Source organism: Phascolarctos cinereus, unplaced genomic scaffold (assembly GCF_003287225.1).
Source record: "Phascolarctos cinereus isolate Bilbo 61053 unplaced genomic scaffold, phaCin_HiC Scaffold_9;HRSCAF=440, whole genome shotgun sequence".
Taxonomy (NCBI): domain Eukaryota; kingdom Metazoa; phylum Chordata; class Mammalia; order Diprotodontia; family Phascolarctidae; genus Phascolarctos; species Phascolarctos cinereus.
Window position 1 is genome coordinate 91,160,900 of NW_027556402.1, and position 16,719 is coordinate 91,177,618.

The 16,719-nt window shown below is 35.9% G+C and overlaps 1 protein-coding gene across 23 annotated transcripts in view; it reads right to left on the reverse strand.

Moving 5' to 3' along the window:
- The window catches only part of NPY5R (neuropeptide Y receptor Y5), a 182,801-nt gene that overhangs the window by 133,704 nt on the left and 32,378 nt on the right, over window positions 1-16,719 (reverse strand). For 22 of the 23 annotated variants that reach the window (XR_013484200.1, XR_013484199.1, XR_002321213.2 and 19 more), the window contains one exon: window positions 6,116-6,173. The exons of the other annotated variant lie outside the window; for it this stretch is intronic. The gene's annotated coding sequence lies outside the window, so the exon portion shown is untranslated. The remainder of the gene's footprint in view (window positions 1-6,115; window positions 6,174-16,719) is intronic. 23 annotated transcript variants of the gene reach the window in all.

The window sequence follows — 16,719 nt, forward strand, 5'->3', positions numbered from 1 at the left end:
AATGCAAAATAAAAGTGAATATATGTTGTTGGAGACTGCAAACATGAAAATAGTTAATAACTTACCTGCTCTTTTCCAAAAATTTAAAATGTTATTAAAACTTTTAAATATTGAACTTCAATATAATCAACTAAACTTCCTATTGACATTCAAATTTATTTAATATATAAAATACAACAACTTTTCAGGCACTCCCTGTAAGTGCCCATTTGGGTTATTTCATACCTAACTCTTCCATTTCTATTTGCTCATATTTAAAATATGGGAAGAAGGGATGGGTGACTTTTTATTCATTATTCTACAGGGTTGACAGGAGAGCAGGGTCATGAGAATAGAGGGGATGTTACATAAGCAACTCCTACAGTTTCTTTATCTGATTCCTCATCCTCTCCCTTTCCAGGGTGTTCTTGTCTTTTCCCCTCACCTTCCTCCCTCCCCCAACCACGAGATTGTGTAAGGTGAGCTGAGCTTCCTAGGGAGGGTGAGATGAGACAGCTGTAAAAGATGAGTGGGGTTAATTTAATTACTCTCTTGGGTGGCGTGCCTATCTACAACCAATTGTTTTAAGTTTATACTGCTACTGATGATGTTTGGGGTATATGTCCTGGTAGCCTGCAAAACTAATGAAGGTAGGTTTTCTTAAAGCATTTCCCCTACTTACCCCCCCACAACTTTTGGAAGAAATGCCTATTTTATTTATTATTTGTGACACTCAATCTTTTTCATCAGAAATAATAAAATAGACCTGAAATGTTTAAAAATCCTGAATCAAATAAAATAACTGCTATTCTTAACACAGGCAAACAATTCAGGGATTTCCTCCTTTTCCTAAACCAGCCCTTTTAACTTAAGGCTGACTTCATAACCTAATATAGTTGGGAAATTCATGCCTATCTTTACTAGATCATTTAGAAATTTCCAACTATCTACTTTTTCTGACTTTTCTCAAATTTCTTACTTTTTAAAAAAATGGGCATTTTTGCAACATGGTTAATTGGCTTACTTTTGCTAATGTTCTCATTAAATTGGCTATAGATGCAACAAAGAATTAGGGGTGTAATTTTAATGATGCAGTAACTGATACAAAGCTTTTTGCAGTCACTGGCTAATTTATGCACTTTGAAATGAAGAATACAATTTCCCTAAACTATTATCATCATGTTTTCCCTGAGCCTTGAGATTCCTCAGTCGCATTGGTGTCACTACCTTGACCTTTGTTAAATTAGAATAGGAATTTTGGTGTGTAAAACCTTCAGGCAAGGGTTTGCAAGCTCTGATTCTAGGCTTTATCAACCCATATTAAATGAATGCACGAGGTGATTCTTATTCTTGCTATCCACATGGGTTACTAAGCCAAAAAGAATACTGACTAAAGAAAACGCTTACTAAAAACTAAGATATGAAAGAGATTTGTCTTTTATTTATATAAAGGAGGAAACTGAGCCCAATATCCTGACAATGGTCAAACCTGAGAGAAAGCAAACAATGACTACAACGAAGGAATGACAGCAACTACTCAGAAAAAGTAAACCAAACCAAACAACTCTCCATGGAAAAGGTAACAGAGCTTTGTTTTAGATCTCTTTTTTTTTTAAAAATAATATGCACAGCCTTAAATATTTATTAACCTGGAAAAACTGGGATAAAGCATTAAGTCAAAGCATTATAGCTAGAAGGTTATCTTTCTTCAATATTTAACGGATCTGTGATCTTAATGTGGCATGCCCTCTCCTTCAGTTCACAATCCTTCCATCCTGTGTCATTCTTGTCCATGTTTTTAAGCAAATTCTTCACAGAAAACCCACTCAACATACTTGAGCCTTTCCTCTAAATCTTTTTACATTTTATGAATATCATAAAGAGCAGACTTTTTTTCTTTAAATGTGTTTTATTGACTCTTTTCTCAAGACAGGAATGTTCTCTATCCTTGCAAGCAATAAATATTGTTACTGATGTTCAGGTACCTCAAACTTGTTAACTGTCCAAAAATGAATACAACCACCTTGCAAAAGGCCCAGGATTTGAAGCCAAAGATCCTAGGCTAAAGTCCTAGCTCAGCCACTCACTATGCATGTGATCTAACCTGCTTGTGTCTCAGTCATCTGCAAAATTAGGGGGCTGGACTAGATAAAGTCTAAAGCTGGAAATTTATGATCCTATCAATGAACAAGATAAACTTTAATAAATTGCTAGAGCCTGATAATTTCTTTTCTGTGATGTGACATTGGTAAAAAAGCATTGTTGTTGAGCCTTTTTTTAGTCCTGTCTGATTCTTTGTAACTCCTTTTGGAGTTTTCTTGGCAAAGATACTAGCTAGAATGGTTTGCCATTTCCTTCTTCAGCTCATTTTACAGATGAGGAAACTGAAGCAAACAGGGTGAAGTGAGTGTTTGAGGCCACATTTGAACTGAGGAAGAGGAGTCTTCCTGATAATAGGCCTAGCACCTAGCTAGCTGCAATGTAAAAATACAGAGGATCTTAGGATTGTAGTAACTACAGAGCTGGGTGGGACCAACAGTTTAAACCCTGAATTTAACAGTTGAGAAAATTGAGACAAAGGTAGCTTAGATGAATTGCAATAAGTATCAGAAACATGATTAGAACATGGTCTCTCTGACTTGGAAAGGGCCCTGCATTTTGAATCTGAGGATCTAGTTCAGATCTTGGCCTTGCTGCTGTATGACCTAGGGGCAATAACACAGTCTCTTATACAGTCCCTTCTCTTGTAAAATTAGAAAGGCAAACTCGATGACCTCTACAATTCTTTCTGGATCCTGAGCTCTCTACAACCTTTCTGGAAAAAGCAATTCTTAGAAGGACACTAGGACTGGAATTTAAGAATATCTTGGGGGCAGCTAAGTGGTGCAGTGAATAGAGTTCTCTCCTTGGAGTCAGGAGGACCTGAATTCAAATCCAGCCTCAGACACATGACACTTACTAGATGTGTGAACCTGGGCAAGTCACTTAAGCCTGATCGCCTCACCAAAAAGCAAAAAAAGAAAAAAAAAGAGTATCTTGGAGGATCAAGCAATTAAAAAAAGTCAATTGATTCATCCAGTCCTTCTAATGAAAAAATTCCAAGCTCAATATCTATAAGTGTTCTACTTGAAAAATATGACTACCTACCCCTTCAAAATATAAGACAAATTTCAGATCTTGCACAGAAATCATCATCTTTTGCAACAACTGTTCTAGTTTCATACACATAGTCAGCAAACAATAAACGTGTCCAACTGAATTCCACTTTCTCTGATTCAGTATAAATCAGTACCCAAGATTCTTCAGTGGTTTTTATAGTTTATAGAGCAATTGATACTTAATAATTAAAACCCCCAAGAATGTGTTTTGATTTTTTGAATGATAATGCATACATCTGGGTAAAGCAGTCATAAACCAATAATCAAAATTTGCTAGAGCTTTGCAAATTGTTTTTTGCTAGTAGGGTTTGAGATGAAAATTCCCATAAGAAAAGATGTCATTTCTTTGATGGCAGAGGTTGGCCTTACATAAATTGTTCACTAAAACCTAGGTGTGTATTTTCAATTACCTACTGTTAAGCACTGAGTAGATGGTCTCACTTAAGATGAATGAAAAGAAGTAGGGTAAGTATATTTAATGAAGTATCCTTTTTTACAACATCATAATGATTGTGTGGGAAGGGAAAACTGCCTTTCATATACACTAATGACTGACAGTGCGCTTATCTCAAAAATTCATTTTCTTGTGGCACAGAGTATATTATGATTTTTCTTTTGATCACTGCATCCCCATATTTAAAGGTTTCTAGCTAAAAAATCCAGGGACTAGAGACTGTATTCAACATGTAAAAAGAAAATGTTTCTCTGGCTCCTGAATTCAATTTTGATGTATTACCTTACATGTATAAACCCTTCTATAGGATTGGCTAATGTCATGTTTCTTCTCAGGAATTTTTAGGCCAGTTAAAATCAGTTAAAAAATGTACACTAAAATAGAATTTAAATTGGACAAGCATACAATCATATCTCAGATCAGGTTCTTTTGGCAATGGGATAGGAAATTCATTTTCTCAAGGCATGAAGAGTACACTGGACATTTTTCTTCTGGTCACTAAACCTCAATTTTAAAAGTTCCTAGACTTAAAAAGCTAGGGGCTGAGGAGATGATTCATATATGCATTCATGTATACATGAGTACATGTTTGTGTCTATGTGTTCATACAAATATTCATATTTTCACATTCCATAGAACTCTTGGACCAAGAAATACAAGGTCTTTTCTTCAATATACAATTGTAAACCTGAAATTGGACATGAGGCCATCAAGTCCAACCCTCTCATTTTAGAGAGAAGAAAACTGAGTCCCAGGGTAGTTTGGTGACCAACCCAAGGTCAAAAATGGTACTAATCATCAGAGGTGTGATTTGAAACCAGGTTCTTTGATTTCAGAACAAGTACTCTTTCCATTGTACCATACTCCCTGTCAGTATGACACAACAGAAAGAGCCTTGAATCTGGAGTCAAAGGAGCAACACTCAAATCCCAACATTGTTGCCTTGGATAAATTTAGGTAAATCACTCTGGTCCTCAGTTTCTTCATTTATAAAGTGAAGGAAGTAAACTTAGATGATCTTCAAGATTCCTTCTAGATCTAATATGAGATACTTAAAGGTAGCAAAATGATTACTAGGATAAGAGATTTCAATTATAGTCTTCATTTTTCCATTGAATGTATGATCTTAGAGAAGTCATATAACCTGTTTGTGTTTGAAATCATCCTTCCATAAAAATGGCAATATTTGCCTCTTTCTCATAAAGATAATGGAAAAAAATTAACATTAAATTTAAAAATATTAAGATTTATCCATTTACTAACATTTATCCATTAAGAAACTATTTTGTATACCTTTATTTAGAAACTATTTAAAAAAACTCAAATTGTGCTTTGAAATTTGCTGATGACTATTTGACTAGTAAGTGGTGCAACTGTGGTCCAATACCAGGTCTTCCGATTCTTAAATCTATTAGCTCATCCACCCCACTAAGCCACTAGAGTGTAGATCTTAGAATATTTATGACTTCATTCATTTATCTATTCTGTGCATTTCCAGGGAAAGGCTATCATATGCAAGGAACTATACTGTGTAGTTTGGGGGTAATGGGTGTAAAGAAGAAACAATCTCCATCTTCAGCAAACTTAAAATTTTATAGAAGAAATATGATGCCTGAGCAAATCACTATTATAATAACAAATCACATTTCCTTAAGGTTTATAAAGTACTTTTTCCCAAACATCCCTATGAAGGAAACAGTAGAAAAGGCAGAGGTGACAAACATATTCAATGGGTATTCAGAAGTGAATGAGATCATATATAGAGGGAAGAAGATCAGAGAAACCTCCTTATGAAATGGATAGCATTTGAACTGAATTTTCATAGGTAGATATGAGGGTGGTGCTTATATTATGAGCAAAAGTGAAATGAGGGATGTGTCCCACTTGGGAAATGCCTACTAATCCACTCAACCCCAAGCATATGGTACTCCTAGTGGACCACTTGGAAATAAGCTTGGAAAGGTACACTGAGGCTAGATCATCAGAGGCCTTAAAAGTTAGTTTAAGATATTTTTGTTCATTAGAAAAAAATATTTATCCAGAGAAACAACTCTTTATAATGTGAATATTCATAAGCTATATCTTTTTACACATAAAAATACAGGAGTTTCATATTTGAACATGAAAAACTATTTGACATAAATATGTGTAAATAATGTCTAAAGTGACAGAAAAATTTCAGTTACCCACTTGGCTCCTAGGGTTTAACATGAGAATTAGGAGAATAAATCTCACCAGGCATACACTAAGCATACATCCACATCAAGTTACTGTTGTTGTTGTCATTATTATTACACGGTGCCTTAAGGTTTATAAAGTGTTTTCTTCAAAACAATGAATGTGATGAGTTGCCTGAGAAATGTAGGTTAAAGTCAGATCATCAGAGCACTTGAATACCATCTACATTTTTGCAAACCAGCTTTTTCGACCATTGGAAAAAAATCATGTTTTACAGGAATACAGAAACATAGAAATGACTAATAGTAATCTTTTAAATCAAATATTTTTACACACATTTAATTACCTTAATTTTCAGAGATCAGACTGTCATCAGCTTAAGCCATCTTGAATACAGGTTGAATCTAGACATAAAATATAGAAAGAAATAATCTCTGAGAGGAAAGCCACAAAAATAGCCAAAGATCTGATGATTATTATGACCCAAATCTTATATAACTATAGACTTAAGATCTGGAAGGAATTTAAAAGTTCATTTAATTCAACCTCCTCATTTTACAGATCAGGACACAGGGAAATGAAATGATTTACCCAAGGTTGTAAAAGTATTACTTTGTAGTTAGTGACAGAGCCAGGATTTGAACCCATGTCTTTAAGTTTCAAATCCAGTGATTTTTTTCCCCTTACACAATAGGCTGCTTGAAATGAACAGGTACAATGGATGGAAGCGCAAATATCTAAGAAGAATATTTTTTAAAGAAGGAGAAAGTCCCATGTAAATATTGTCAAGAAGGCTAAAGCCAAGAATGAGCAGAGGTTTGTCAAAAAGGGCTAAGAACAACAAAAGGGCTTTTTGAGCTTTCTCAGAGAAAAGAGTTAAAACAAGAGATAGATTCACTGTATGATATAGATAGGATACTATTACAGTGAGGAAGTGGAAGTAGTCAACACCTACTTTTCTTTTCCCTTCATCAAGAACAATAATATCCAAACTAAAAAGAGTTAAGAAAAAAACATGACCTAAAACAAGTGAAGAGATAATTGCCAGAAATAACTCCAAGTAATCTTGCCCAGATGAAGTGTTCATTGTTAAATTTTCATGTGATCATGTATATCTCAGAAATTGGCAAACAGACTATAATTCTCCAGGTGAGGTCTGATAAGGGCAGAATACAATGGGATTTCCCCTTCTCTCTTCTATGGCCTTCAAAACACAGTCCATGATTGAATTAGCTTTTTTTGTTGCCATGACCCTGCTGACTTATATTGAACTTACAATCTAATAAAACCTTCTTCTTCTTCTTTTGTTTTTTTTAATTGCTGGTCAGATCCCAAATAGTTACATTTGTAGCTTTTACTAAACTAAGGGGGTTTAAGGATGAAGGGGACAAATGTTAGCTCTTTTTTATTAAAAAAAAAAAAGTCATTGGTACTTTTTACACTAGTCAGTTCCTGAAACATTTTCTCCTCTACTCCCTCACCAAATACTTGCCTACAGAACGTTCCTTTGTAACAGAGAAAAACAAGCAAAATCTATGGACAAAATGATACTGTCTGATGTATGCACCATTTCACAACCTTAGTAACCAACCTCTCCACTTAGAGATGGGAACTGTGTTTCACCTTCTATTCTCTGGGACCAAGACCCTGCAATTATTCTGAACTCACATCAGCTTTTGTTGTTATTTTTACCTATATTATTGCAGTCATTGTTTTCCTAATTCATTCTGTAACAATTCACACAAATTTTCTTATGTTTTCTGAATTCCTCATATTAACAATTTCTTACACTGCAATAATATTCCATTATGTTCACATACCATATTTGTCAACAATTCTCTAATTGATGGGCAGCTACTTGATTTCCAGTTGTTGGTTGGTTGGTTTTATTCCGGTTTTTTTCCCTACCACAAAGTGTTGCAACAAATATTTTGGTACATCTGTGACCTCTGTGTCTTTGGCCGATTTGAGGTAAATAGCAGTGGGATGTCAGGGTTAAAGGGTTACCAGACTGATTTAACCAATTTACAGCTTTACCAACAATACATTAATGTGCCTGTCTTCCCACAGATTCTGCAACAAAGACTATTTCTGGCTTTTATAATTTTCCCCAATTTGATGGGTGTGGCAAGAAATCTAGTAAATTGCTTGAAGAAAGAGAGCATTTAGTTTTTTATTGATCTCCAGTCTAACACAACAGTTTACACATAGCAATCACTTAATATTGTCAATTTTAATTTCATCTCAGAGTTTTTGTTTGTTGTGACCATTTAAGTAGTCTATACTTTAACTGGTATTAAACATTACCAGCTCATTAAGTTCAGTTCAACAAATACTTATAAAGCACCTGCTATAAGACAGGCACTGGTATAGATGCTTGCGTGGGAAGATAGAAATGAAACAGTTTATACAGAAGTTTACATTCAATTGAGGAAATACAACATACACACAGGTTAAGTAAATGAAACATAATTTGAGAAGGGGGCTATCCCTATTAACTAGCTAGATCGAGGGAGTTTTCCAATAGGAGGCATCACTGAGCTAAGAATTGAAGGAAGTTAAGGATTTTAAGAGGCACTGATGAGGAAGGAGTAAATCCAATGCATAGCAGGGGTGAAGAGTGCCTCAGCCTTAAGAAAAGCCTATGCAAAGGAAAAAAACACATCAGATGGAATGCTGTTTGAAGCCAATAGGCTTTTTTGCCATGGTATAGGCATATAAAGGGAATTAATGAGAAATCTCAGAAGGGAGTGGGGAGGAGAAACAGAGAATGCAAATTGAGGCCAGAAAGTAATATAAAGCAACCAAAGTTTCCCTCACTAAATAGAAGTACACATATTGTATATGTGTATATTATTTTAAAATAATTGTCATTCAATATTTTTTCATGTTTGTGCTAAAAATCCTAAGCATCAAGCAAATTTTAAAGAACGTTGTGATCTATTATGATTACATTGGAATCAAATATTATGGGCCAACACAAATTTGGAGAATGGGGCTAGCTTCAAAACTGGGGCAATGGTACCATCAGGGACAAGATCAAAATTGTATTATCCCTAGAAACATGAGCCACTATGAAGTCCTAGTACACAATGTTGAGGTGGGTAGGAAATTCTCCTTAGTTTATTTCATTTTAGGTATATTCTGTATATGCTTATATATGTAATTATTGGGTCCCCATTAGAATGTAAGCTTATTTAGCACACAGACTTTTATATTTTTCTTTATATCTCCATTGTGTTTGACACAATGTCTGGAACACAGGCTTAATAAATGCTTGCTTTTTTATATTCAGATCAATATTCAATATTCAGATCAACATTCAGATCATCTGTTCAGATGGAGCCTGGAGTTCCTTGTCATTCACTTTTCACACTTCATAATATTTCTATCAGTAATTCAGTCAATAAGCATTTATTAGGTGCTTACTATGTGCCAAGAACTGTGCTAAGTGCACATTAGATTATTACACAGTTGAAAATGCACATGACATAAATGCATATAAAAATACGTGACAGAAAAGGAAAATGACAAATGTTGAAAGGCATGTGGAAAAATTGGGACACTAATGCATTGTGGGTGGAGTTGTGAACTGGTCCAACCATTCTAGAAAACAATTTGGAACTATGCCCAAAGGGATATAAAATCATGAACACCCTTTGAAACCAGCAAGATGACTACTTGGTCTCTATGCCAAATAGATCAAAGAAAAAGGAAAAGGACTCCTATGTACCAAAAGATTTATGGAAAGTTTTTTGGTGGTGGCAAAGAATTGGAAATTGAGGAGATACCTATCAATTCAGGAATGGCTAAACAAGTGTGGTATATGATTGTGATGGAATGCTATTTTGCTATAAGAAATGACAAGCAGGATGCTTTCAGAAAAACCTGGAAAGCCTCACATAAACTGAAGCAAAGTGTAGTGAGTAGAAGTAGGAGAACATTGTACACAATAGCAGCAATATTGTACAATGATCAAGTACAAATGACTCAGCTATTCTCAGAAATGCAATCAACAATCCAAGACAATTCTGAAGGACTTAGATGAAAAATGTTATCCATCTCCAGGGAAAGAACTGATGGAATTTGAAGGCAGACTGAAGCACACTGTTGTTGTTTTTTTTTCCACTTCATTTTTCTTGGGATGTTTTGTCTGTGTTTTCTTTCACAACATGATTAATATAGAAATATGTTTTGCATGACTGCACACATATAACCTTTATCAAAATACTTGCCTTCACAATGAAGGGGAGGAGAGGCGGAGCCAATATGGCAGAGTGAAAGCAGTGACTTGCTTGAGCTCTCCCTCAAACCCATCCAAATACCTATAAAAAATGGCCCCAAACAAATTCTAAAGCAGCAGAACCCACAAAAAGACATTGTGAACCAAATTTTCAGGCCAAGACAATCTGGATAATTGATTGGAAAAGTATATCGCGCCAGGATGGAAGAGGAACGCAGTGCGGCATGGGTGCTCAGGCGCAGTGAACCTGGAGCAAGCCTCAGAGGACTGAATTGTGGGCAGCTATGGCAGCTTCCAGACCTCTCAACCCACACACACCAAAGACAACTTAGAAGGTCAGTGGGGAAAAGTCTGTTTCTGTGGTGAGGGAGGAGCTAGGTCAGAGTCAGTTCCAGAGTGCAGAGTGCAGGGCTCACAGCCAGGGCGCCAAGGTGGTGGCTGAGTTCTGAGCTTCCGGCCCACAGACTGAGTGGCTAATTAGAGAGGGATTGCAGGGATCTCTTTGCCAGTGCTGAGGCAGGAATCACTTGCTTTGCCCCTGCCTGGATCTGGGTAACAGTTCTGGGCAGCGGTTTTGGGGTGAGGAGGAGTGCTGGCATGGTGGAGCTTGTACTGGCAGTACAGAGGAAACCTTCTTCACAGTTCCAGGACAGAAAGGAGTGCTTGGGGTCACCCAACAGACCAGAGTACAGGCCAAGAAAGGAGTAAACACCTTGCCCCTTATCATACCACCTTGCAAGAACTGAAAAATTTATAGGTCCCTACAAGCATCTCTGAAAACAGCTGCATAAACCCCCAAAGCTTGGGACAGTACATTCTCCACACTGGAAGCTTAACAAAGAGTTTAAAACTCAAGTAATTGGCCTGGATCATGAGCAAGCAGCGCAGAGTCAGACTATATTATCTTACTTCGGTGACAAAGAAGATCAAAACATACAACCAGAAGAAGGCAACAAAGTCAAAGCTCCTATATCCAAAGCCTCCAAGAAAAATATGAATCAGTCCCAGGCCTTGGAAGAGCTCAAAAGGAATTCTGAGAAGAGAAGTAGAGGAAAAACTGGGAAGAGAAATGAGAGTGATGCAAGAAAATCATGAAAAACAGGTCAACAGCTTGCTAAAGGAGACTCAAAAAAATACTGAAGAAAATAACACCTTAAAAAACAGCCTAACCCAAATGGCAAAAGAGGTCCAAAAAGCCAATGAGGAGAAGAATGCCCTAAAAAGAAAAATTGGCCAAATGGACAAGGAAGTCCAAAAGATTACTGAAGAAAATACTTCCTGAAAAATTAGAATAGAGCAATTGGAAGCTAATGACTTTATGAGAAATCAGGACACTGTAAAACAAATCCAAAAGAATGAAAAATAGAAGACAATGTGAAATATCTCACTGGAAAAACAACTGACCTGGAAAACAGATCCAGGAGAGAGAATTTAAAAATTATTGGACTATCTGAAAGCTATGATCAGAAAAAGAGCCTTAGACATCATCTTGCAAGAAAACTGCAAGGAAACTTGCAAGGAAAACTGCCCTGATATATTAGAACCAGAGGGCAAAATAGAAATTGAAAGAATCCACTGGTCTCTTCCTGAAAGAGATCCCCAAAGGAGAACTCCTAGGAATACTGTAGCCAAATTCCAGAGTTCCCAGGTCAAGGAGAAAATATTACAAGCTGCCAGAAAGAAACAATTCAAGTATTGTGGAAACACAGTCAGGATAACACAAGATTTAGCAGCTTCTACATTAAGGGACCGCAGGGCATGGAATATAATATTCCAGAGGGCAAAGGAGAGAGGATTACACCCAAGAATCACCTACCCAGCAAAACTGAGTATAATCCTTCAGGGGAAAAAATGGTTATTCAGTGAAATAGAGGACTTTCAAGCATTCTTGATGAAAAGACCAGAGCTGAATAGAAAATCTGACTTTCAAACACAAGACTCAAGTGGAACATGAAGAGGTAAACAGGAAAGAGAAGTCATAAGAGACTTATTAAGGTTGAACTGTTTACATTCCTGCATGGAAAGATGATATTTATAACTTGTGAGACCTTTGCCAGCATTAGGGTAGTTGGAGGGGGAAAAATTATATCTATGTTTATAGATGGATAGATAGATAGAGGGCACAGGGTGAGTTGAAGATTAAAGGGTCATATCTGGACAATAAAATTAAGGGATGAGAGAAGATTATACTTGGAGAAGAAGAAAGGGAGAGTTAGAATAGGGTAAATTATCTCACAAAAAAAAAAAGAAAAGGCTCTTACAGTGGAGGGGGAATGGGGGAAGGTGAGAGGGAATGAGTGAATCTTATTCTCATAGGATTTGGCTTAAGGAGGGAATAACATACACATTCAATTGGGTATGGAAATCTATCTTACCTTACAGGAAAATGGGGGGGGAAGGGGACAAGAGAGCCAGGGGATGATAGAGACAGGGGCAGATTGGGAAAGGGGGTAATAAGAAGCAAATACTTCTGAGGAGAGACAGGGTCAAAAGAAAGAATAGAATAAATAGGGGGGCAGGATAGGATTAAGGGAAATAGAGTTAGTTTTTCACAACATGTCTACTATGGAGGTGTTTTGCATAACTGCATATGTATAACCTATATTGAGTTGTTTGCCTTTTCAATGAGGGTGGGTGGGTTGGGAGGAAGGGAGAAAATTTGGAACCCAAAGTTTTAAAAACACATGTTTAAAATAATGTTTTCACATACAACTGGGAAATAAGAAATACAGTAAATGGGGTACAGAAGTCTATCCTGCCCTACAGGAAAACAGAGGGGGAAGGAGATAAGAGAAGCGGGGGGAGAGATAGAAGAGAGGGCAGACTAGGGGAAGGAGTATTCAGAATGCATGCCATCTTGGGGTTGGGGGAAGGGGCAAGATGGGGTGAAAATTTGGAACTCAAAATCTTGTGGAAGTAAATGTTGAAAACGAAGCTAAAATAAAATTAAAAAAAACAATGAAGGGGAGGAGAAAAAGAATGGGAGAGAATTATTTGGACTTCAAAATTATAAAAAAACAAAGGTTAAAATTGTTTTTCCAATTGTAATTGGAAATAATAAAATTTTTAAATTTTAAAAAGAAAAGAAATGATAAGGGCAATGGTTTCAGAAAAACCTAGGAAGACTGATATGAACTGATACAAAATGAAGTGAGTAAAACTAAAAGAACATCATATACTGTAACAAAAATATGGTAACAATAATCAACTGTGAATGACTTAGCTGCTCTTAGCAACAACTACCTGAGACAAATCTGAAGGACTTATCAAAAATGCTATCCATCTCCAGAGAAAGAACTGATGAAGTCTGAGTGCAAATTGAAGCATAATTCTTGCCTTTTTTTTTTTGGCAACATGGCTAAAATAGAAATGTATAATTGATATCACATTTCTTGCCTTCTCAATGGGCAAAGAAGGGCAGAATGGAGGGATAGAGTGCAGAACCCCAATATTTTTAATGCTAAAAATAAATAATAAATTGAATTTTTAATAAAAAAAAGAAAATATACTCATATAATTTTTTTCCATGAGAAAGCCAACAAAAAAAAACCCTTTCCTATGCTCTTTAATGGCTAGATAGTGGTCAATACTAGAAGGCCAATTTAAGCAAGAATTTACAAAATGAAGAGATCTTTCAAAAGAAAGAAATGTTTACTGATCTTGACAATATTTATATTGCTGCATGTAAACATTAAATACAAATTTTTCAATAAACAAATTTGTATTGCACATTTTATTTACACTAAAGTACTATGTCTGGGATATGCTTAATAAATGCTAATGTCTATACAGTATTCTGTGCATTCCAAGGGTTAAGAGGTAACATTTCCACCATTCCTGCTATATTGGTGAAGTTTTTCTTTAAATTCACTTTTATGGCCAAGGAAAGTGAGACATGGTAGTTGTCCTTTATATCTATCAAATGGGAGAGAAGGAAAAAGAGGAAGAGAGAGGGGGGAAAAGGAAGAGAAAAGAAGGAAGGGAAGGAAAAGAGAAAGTCTCAGACTTTTGGTTCTTTCAACATGTGATAAGGGAGCCTAAATCCTGAACCCTCTTGGAGCAGATGGTGATGACATCAAAACAATGTCAGCAGGGACTGCATACTTGCAACATCTTCAAATCAGAGTTCTCTTCTGGTCAGTAGCTCAGGCATTGCTAAGCAGGAAGTATTCTGATTATAACTTTAAGACTTTTTTTTTAAGGGTGATCTCTACCAGTCTTTTCTGAAGTTTGACAGTTTGCCCTTTTTTTTTAAATAAAAAAAGGAAGTTGAAGAATTTACAAATATGAAAAAACTTTCCGATCCCAATTTCTATGGTCCAATGATTTAATACTCTATAATTTGGGTAGGTCATATTTTTAGTTTTAACATTTGTTTTAAAATAAATAAAAGCAAGGAAATTATAATTAGGAGTTCCCTTTGTCTTCTTGAATTTTGTTCTAGTTTCTATATTCTTCTATTTTAAAATTGCTTAATTCAGACCAAAAGGTGTGGTGCACCTTCTTTCCCCACCCCCAAAGGTTTAGCTTAAGAACAAAGCCCTGAATTTAATGAATCTTAGACATACTTGTCTACTGAAATGGTTGTTTTCCACATCTGGAGAACACCACAGGTTGCCCTTCAATGAAAAAAACAATGGAGTTATATATCCAATATGACCTTTTTCTATGCTTCAGAAACATATGGCACGTTACTAAAGACTGTATAAAGAATGGACCCAGCTGCTTTTCTGATTTCATTTAAAACTTCAGAAAGACTAAAAAAACAAAGTACAGAAATCCAAGGATGCTTTTTTTTTTGGGGGGGGGTCTTAAACTGTAAAATAAATTCTTCAAAATATCCAAGTTCCAGATAATGACTATTAGTATATTTTTTTCCTTCCAGGTGGTATTCTTATGCTGTTTTTCTTTCCTTTCCCCATTCCCAGATTCTATGTAGCATTCTTCCTATATTTAACTTCCCCCTAGACACTATCCATGATCAGGATCTTTCTCCTACTTCATCTACATGAAAGTCCTATTGTCTCAGGAAACTGCTTTAGAAAGGCAGTGTGATTTAGGGAGAATTAGACAAGAGTCAGAAAAAACCCACTTTTGAATATTGCTTCTGATACTTATTCGTATGGTGATGAGCAAGTCACTTCATTTTTCCAAGTCTCAGTTTTCTTGGCTGTAAAATGGTGATAATGATGCCAATAGTATCTACCTCACAGGGATGTTGTAAGGATCAAATGAAATATGTATAAAGCACTTTATAAATCTTAGAGTGCTATATGAATGTCAATTACCATAGGTGTTTTATTTTTCTATCCTCCCTGTCTCCCACATCTAACTTAGTAGTTTATGGAGCAATGAGTGAGATTACCATAACCCATTTTAAAGTACTATTGGCTAATTCAAAGCAATTCAAGGCAATGAATATACCCCTCTAGAAGTGTTTATATTTCAGCTGGGAATTACTAGTCAAGCTTAAATCAAAAGGGGGAAAAAACATGCAAAAAACCCATTCTAATGATAAGATTTTCAGGTTAATTTTAGGAAAATCTTGGGGGAAAGCATTTGGAGACAAAGGATCTTTCGATAGGCTTCAAATCAGCAGACAGGCACCTGCCTAATGTGTATAAATAGAAAATTTCTCCTGTTCGCTAGAATGTGCATCTTAAGACTTCAAAATGTAAAAAGAGAATTCATGCTTCAAGATACTCCATTCAAAAAGTGAACATACCCATAGTAGCAGGTACATTGATTTATTTAAAAATTAATCTATGGCTAACATGAAAAAACAGGAAAATGATAAATGTTGGAGAAGATGGGGGAAAATCAGAACACTAATGCATTGTTGGTGGAGTTGTGAACTGATCCAACCATTCTGGAGAGCATTTTGGAACTATGCCCAAAGGGCTATAAAACTCTGCATACCGTTTGACCCAGAAATACCTCTACGAGGTCTGTATCCCAAAGAGAGCATAAAAAAGGGAAAAGGACCCACATGCACAAAAATATTTATAGCAGCTCTTTTTGTGGTGGCTAAGAATTGAAAATTGAGGGGATGCCCATCAATTGGGGAATGGCTGAACAAGTTGTGGTATATGAATGCAATGGAATCATAGAAATGATGAGCAAATGGACTTATGTTTCACAAGAAATGATAAGCAGGTGGACTTCAGAAAAACCTGGAAAGACTTACATGAACTGATGCTGAGTGAGTGAGTGAAGTGAGCAGAACCAGGAGAACACTGTACACAGTAACACTGTGTGATGACCAACTTTGATAAACTTAGCTCTTCTCAGCAATGCAATGATCTAAGACAATTCCAAAAACTCATGATAGAAAACGCTATCCACATCCAGAGAAAAAACTATGGAGTCTGAACACAGATCAAAGCATACTATTTTCTCTCTCTTTTTTTTCTTCCTTGTGGTTTTTCCCTTTTATTCTGATTCTTCTCTTACAACATGACTAATGTGGAAATACGTTTAATATGATTGTACATGTAGAGCCTAAATCAGATTGCATGCTGTCTTGGGGAAGGGAAGAAGGGGAAAAAATTTAGAAATCGAAATCTTATAAAAGTGAATGTTAAAAACTAAAAATAAATTAATTTTTAAAATTACAATTTATATAATTCCACCTCAAGCAAGCCCATTCTATCTTTTACATCTAAGACCTAATACAGTAAACAAGAAAGGAAAGAAAATTTGATGTA